General features: G+C 40.6%; 1 long non-coding RNA gene across 1 annotated transcript; it reads right to left on the minus strand.

Moving 5' to 3' along the window:
- Positions 1–394: 394 nt before the first annotated feature.
- Positions 395–5,880, minus strand: LOC107835727 (uncharacterized). Its single transcript, XR_001661537.1, has 3 exons — positions 5,652–5,880; positions 3,712–3,758; positions 395–1,987 (listed from the first exon to the last, which is right to left on the minus strand). It is a non-coding gene; the product is annotated as an uncharacterized LOC107835727 (long non-coding RNA).
- Between the last annotated feature and the right edge of the window lie 770 nt (positions 5,881–6,650).

The following is a 6,650-nucleotide window of genomic DNA, read 5'->3' on the forward strand; positions in this document are numbered from 1 at the left end:
CCTTTATGCAATACTCGGATACACTGAAAAAGGATATACTGGCGTTGCAATAACTGTGTGAATAGGACGTGTCCTCCTCCATACTTACAACAAAATATGACGCCACGATAAGAGAATAAACACTAGAACTCTACACCAGGTTTTCCTGATCAACTACAGCAACTCACAGCAACAAACGCATGCTACAAGCACAAAACTACTAATGAGATCGCTGCTGTGAACCGAACAAGGTAACGTCATCCACCCCTAAAGTCATTGTTTGTGATAAATTGTGTTACAATAATTTGAGAACAGTAAACCTAATTGTGTCTATACCTGACGAACTTCATCTTATAGGTAGATCTTAATAAATTAAAGAAATGAATAATTTTTCCAAATAATGTACTACCCAAACTGCAGTTAAAATGAGAAGACAGGCCAGTTTAATCGCCATGAGACGAAGAGAAGAGAGAGAAAAGCAGGAGTCACTAGGGCCACTCCTGAATGGAACATGGTTTTAAAACTTGCTGCTAACAGAGCTGAACGAACTTCGGCATCCCAAACGGGGAACAAGTCTCCAGGAGAAAAGAGTTCTAAAACCAAGCCAGGACTTTGCATCCAGTTGGCAACAACATTCCAGCTCTTGTTTCTTTACCAAATATCCTTTGATCAAGCCATTTTGCATTTTAATGAATGGAAAGCTGAAAATAAGTCAGAAGACGCTCGATGCAAGGGAAGGGGAGGAAGTTCTTCCCACGTGAAGACGACGGTGTGCATTATGTACGTGAGAAGTTTTGAGAACGGGTAAGTGTGTGTGCCCCCTCACTTCCCATCTACTCGGTTGTGGTGTTGTTGCATGCCCTCCACGGCCGTCCTGGTTTTGGTCCAACAGAACAGAATGTGTGGAGAGAAGGAGGGAGGTGACGGGAGAAGGCAGAAAGGACCAGTAGGAGGTGGGGGTCTGCTTGGTGAGGGCTGGGGAGGTGCTGTTTGTCACCGTGAATCGGCTCAGGGTGTTTCACATCATCTGGCCATTGATGGCCGCCCCTCCCCTGTTGTAAAACAAGCTCCTACGGGCCCGCCTGAACACTGGGGGCATTGTGTCCCACCCTTGCAGAAAACATACCACCCAAAGTGCTGCTGCCCCCTCCACTCCCCACCCTCACCATCCCTGATCTTCTACTTTCTACGTGCATCTTCTCCATCTTTTACTGTTTCTTTGTCTGGCGTCAACTTTGAGTTGGAAGGTGAGGGTCGCAAGAGACGCTGCATGATCATGAGGCAGCAACAGGTAGGAATAAGAGGGACGCCAGACTCTGGGGTGGAGGAACAGAGAGCAAGTAGAGGCTGAAGGAGGTGCAGACAGAGGAAGACGGGCATGGAGGGCTGGTGCAAAGGAGGCGTTCCCCAATGGTTTCCGTAATATGGAGGGCTAATGGGAAGATTGATGGATTGAGACAGCAAAACAAAACAAGGGGTGGTGATAAAATGTAGAGTGGGGAATAAAGCAAGCAGGCATTGGGCTGAATGGCGTCTTGAAGCCTCAATTCTGGGGATGTGTGAGTGTGTGTGTCATAGGGATGGCCAAAGGGGGGAAAATTTACTACCTTTTGGGGGCAGGGAGTGGGTGTGACTGGTTCCCTAATTGCCAAGGAGGTCTCGGGAGCGTCGGGTACAAGACAAGTGGAAGGGTGGGAGAATAAGACAGGATACAAGAGGTTAGTGCAGGTCAGAGCTGACCACCTAAGATGCCCCTAGCAAAAGATGTAACCCCCAGCCCCTCCCAAGCCCATTTCAGCCCTTCCCGAGTGCCCCGATTGAATGCTATAAATAAATATCTTGTCTTCCCTTTCCAAAAGCGGATAATTTACTGCCCACCCATTCCGCTTTGCCCATCTCTTCTCCATTTCTCAGCGGCGTTGCCAGGCGGTGAATGGAGCTCGTCCTTTGAGTTTGGAGAGCCTGGCCTGTGTTTTCTGGAGGGGCTGTCCTCACAGTTTGGAGCACTCTGGAGTGGAAGCACACAAACACGCATACGGCGGTATGTTGAATGCCATGCATCCACCTTAAAACAGCACACCCTTTGAGCGAGAGACGGAGAGATTCTTATGGGAGAAACCTGTTGTTAAGGCAGGTGATGAGATCATATGCCTTTCTTCTCTAATTAAACAAGAGACTAGTGAGTGCTTCGAGATGGATGATCTTCACTCCGGGTAAGAGTCAAAGTCAGAGTCATTTGGATGTTTCTCTGAATTTTTTAAGACATGCATGGTATAATATATATTTATCCCAGCACTCATTTACTTTGGATCAAAATATATCAGTGACTTTAACACTAAAACTGATACCAGCTGACACAGAACCTTCTATAGTTCATTGTAAATGGACTCATATCACTTGATCATTGTCACATTTCAACCACATGCTTTATGATTTTGTGATATATAAACACAAAGTAGCACTCCAGTGTTTTCTAAGAGGTTCACTTTTATGCTAGCAACAAACTCAGTGTTTACATTCATGCTGGTACCTGTACAATGTTAATATCGCACGGTTTTTTATTGTCACCAATTGTAAAGGGTCTATTTTAATACTCAAAGAAACATGCACATTTTGTAAATTTTTTAAATTAAATTCAGTTGCACATTTCTCTAATGGCATTTATGTTGAAATTTTGCCCTTGCTGTGCAATATTTCTTGTTCTTTTGTGAGTCTATTTTCTGTTGTTTTGCTGCAGTTGAACAGAAATTTCCCTATTATGAGTTAATAAAAGATATTTCTATTTTTCCATCCCCATGGAATGCTGCTTCCACCACCATGTTTTACCTCAGGCATGGTGTGTTCAGTGTGAAGTGAAATATTGGTATTCTCACATACGTAGTGATCTTTTTATGTATGCCAAAATGTTCAAAATGACATTAAATAAATAAAAAAATATAATAAAAAAAACTTCAGACTAGAAAATGTTAAGTTTTTTACAACTTTACATCATTTTGGACCAGTAACACCTTTCTGTTCCATCCCCAGCCGCATTTAACAACATGCCTCCAACTTTGTTTTTCACAACGCAACCCTTTTTTCTCTTCCCTGTTTTTATTTTAATTGAAGCCATCTGCTCTCTTGGAAGCCTCGTATGAATAAAATTCACCTGTATTCACAAGAAAAACAGAAAGTGAGCAGAACTACTGGTTCTCCTGTGATGTTTGTGCAATCAACAGCAGCAGTTCTAAAGATGGCTGAAAGGAGAGACAAATAAAGGAAAAAAAAAAAATCAAACACCGAGTATGGGCAGCTGCCAGCCTCTGCTACTGTGCTACAGTCAAAGAGACCAAACTAAGAAACTGTAAGCGATACAGAGGGCACAGGGGAGTGGGTGACGGTCTTCTGGGGAAGAAAAACAGTCTGTATTAAAATCAGTGTTGACATGGTAGGGGGGTCTGGCTGTGAAGTTGATCAAACTGATGGAGGCAGCAGCGGCAGCTGCACCCAGTGCTGACCCTGCCGTCTGAGACGAAGCTTTTGTTTGTGGCACAGTGAACAACATGGCATGGCTGGCATGGTTGAGAATTACTTATTTTACCACAGATGAACATCCAATGCAAATTCGCCAGCTGTAAACAAGTCTAACTGATGAGACATGCTATGATCTTTCTTTGCCCACAAATAATCTTTCTCTATATGTTTTGTTCAACTTGTTGGCATGGCAATAATTTTATTTTAAAAATGTATTACCTTCTTGATGATGGCAAACTTGCCCCTCCTTATTTTCCAGAGCTGAACTGTTAAAAAAAAAGAAGAAAAGTTATCTCTCCATATACGAATACCTACACCATAAAGATGCATGCATTTTTGCATCATAACTTTTAAATTAAATGCGCTGAAATGGAAACTTGTCCACCGTCAAACTATATGCTAATGGAACAAATTGAGAAACAGTCAAAAAATTTAAAGCGCTTTTTAAAAGCTGTTAATTTGAGTCACATCAACATGGATAAACCAGGAGTTGCAGGCAGAAGTAAGGACAAAACTGCGCACATCATAAGTCCATAAGGAATCAATTCTCCACACACTTAAGCAAGCTAAGAACAATATACACTATCAAACGAATGAAGAAATAACTGCACTGATCATGTAAAAATATTCTAAAATAAAATTCCAACTGGATGTGGTGTTTTTTCTTCCATAGGCCACTTTAATCAGTAAAGCCCCGATCTAAAATGTACTTATTTTAGTGTTAAATTATTATCCCCGTTTATCAACTTGAACTAGTTTCTGTCAATGTCACTGAAATGTTTACAATACATAAATAATGTGAGATAAATGGCAATCTAATGATATTGTAGTAAAAGCTAATAACACACACTCTTTCCACGATTTGCTGAGCGTTAAGTTACCACCTGACTTCAATCTGGTAGCACCTGCAGTGTGTGTGTGTGTGTGTGTGTGTGTGTGTGTGTGTGTGTGTGTGTGTGTGTGTGTGAGGGAGTTTAACAGGCAGGTGGTAATGAGGCAGACTGGACTGTGCTGGCTTCTATAATGAGAAGACCGGCAGAGAGGGGCCGGGCTTGTGCCACTAATGGGCCCCTATAGCCTCTAATAAGCAGTAATTATGGTGTGCGTTTACCAAGTGACTCCAACACAGTTGAAAATCGTCACCTTCACACACAGCTACTCCAACTCCCAGCCCTCCCACCAAGGAATACAAAGTACCAGCACTGGAGAGAGTGGGCTCAGTCCAGGCTACTGTGCGTTTGGGATCACCATACAACATGTTGGCCAGAGAAAGTGTAATAATCACCTCCTCACCACGTGGTTTTGGTTCAGCTTCACTAGCCATATCCATATCCGTATTAATGTGCAATCAATATTTTTAAATAGAACCTGCCTGACAACTTGAAGTAGGCTGAAAGATCTGAAAAGGCAACACATTCTGCATTGGAAAACAAACTATTTTGTGTCTATTACTATCCATCTTCAGACACAGAATACAAAGGCTACTATTAGATAAACGGTAGAAGAAGAAAAGCAACAATGAAGCTCATTTTAAATAAATAAACTGAGGAAACGGGTGGTGAATGTGCATCCAAGTTCAAAAGCAAAATAGGAGCACATAATGGTATAATAGTGCTTCAAGTGGTTCAAAGTATGTTTCTACATATTTACGTTTAGATTTTAAAATAAAGAAAAACATAAAAACTTTACAAAAAGAGGATGGATACACTTTCTTAGAGGGCTGTCATTTGAAGAAAGTGATGTAAACCTTAAAGTGCAGTTTGACAAGAAAAAGAGACCTAAAAAGTATTTTACACCTCCCTGTGTCACTCTGTTATGAAAATGCCATGAAGTCACTTATTAAAAAAATATGATAAAACTTAAATCTGCTGTATTTAAAAACATGAGTTTGTCCTTTATCATTTTTAACCAAAGTCGTAAGTCATTTTTCAGGCTCTTAACTCTAGAACAATATCAAACCATGATTTCTGTTCAAAACAGCATTTTTTAGAAGATAATTTAATCTGCCCCACATTTCTAATTTATTAGCATGTAGCAGACTGTGCTCATAAAATTTCGTCGTTTGTTTTGGAACTAGTTCAACTACGGTTGGGAGTGTACAAGGACCAAAATGCGGAGAAATTGTTTCATAACACGTAAAAAGTAAAAACAAAACTTACAAACACGGTCATTTTATGTACAGAACTTGAAACGACATGGACTGGGGAGAGCAACGGACAAAATAACGGAAGAAACCGTCGAAAACCAGTTAGCTTAAATGCTAAAGGATGAGCGGAGTAGGACATTGGCTGCACGTGAGGAAATCAGGTGATTTATTAACTGATTTATGAACTGAATTAAGAATCAGAGAAAGAATAAACTAGAGGAAAGGGAATAAAACTGACCTAAGGAAACTAAATCCTGTGGCACAAGGATAGCAGAAGAACAGAAGAATAAATAGAGAAACGAACACAAAGGAATGAATTGTATGGCAAGACCTTTTGAACAATAATGAATACAAAAGAAATGAATAGAATACGGCAAAACCTAAACAAATATAAATAAACAGCAAGAAGGCGGTCTAAACACAAGCACAAATGGAAACAAAAATCCAAACACCCATGAATGATATAAGGAACAAGGGTGAACAACAAGCATGAACCAGTTCATTTTTTATCGGCTTGAACTGGTCTTTTAACTGAGTTCTTGTAAAGTTTGAACAAGAATAAATAACACTTTGAAATTCAGAATCAAATAAAAAAAATATCCAAACTGGTCCCAATTTCCTGTTCAGTTTTCTCTGAATAGAAATGAAAAGGGACTCAATTAAAGTCTAATATTGAGATTATACTACTTTTGGTGAACAAAGACAACCACTCAGACATGGTTCAAACTTAACGGAAAACAATAAAACAAGTACTAATTATAGTAAGAAGTAAACGGTAAAGAAATGACATTTTGTGTTGGGCTGTAGCCATTTGTCCAACATTTGCCTGGTACATCAAATACAACAGCTACAGATCATTTTAGGTTTTTTGGACACTTTCAGACATTAGTCTCCCCTTCAGTTGCACTTTGACCTCCAGTCGACCTCGGTCTGACCCCATGAAGACACTGCATTTTGGGGAAGCCCTCTCAGTGACCTCATCCATCACAGCAGCAGCCAGGGAACAGGTTCC

This window comes from Poecilia formosa, unplaced genomic scaffold (assembly GCF_000485575.1).
Source record: "Poecilia formosa unplaced genomic scaffold, Poecilia_formosa-5.1.2 Scaffold19, whole genome shotgun sequence".
Taxonomy (NCBI): Eukaryota; Metazoa; Chordata; class Actinopteri; order Cyprinodontiformes; family Poeciliidae; genus Poecilia; species Poecilia formosa.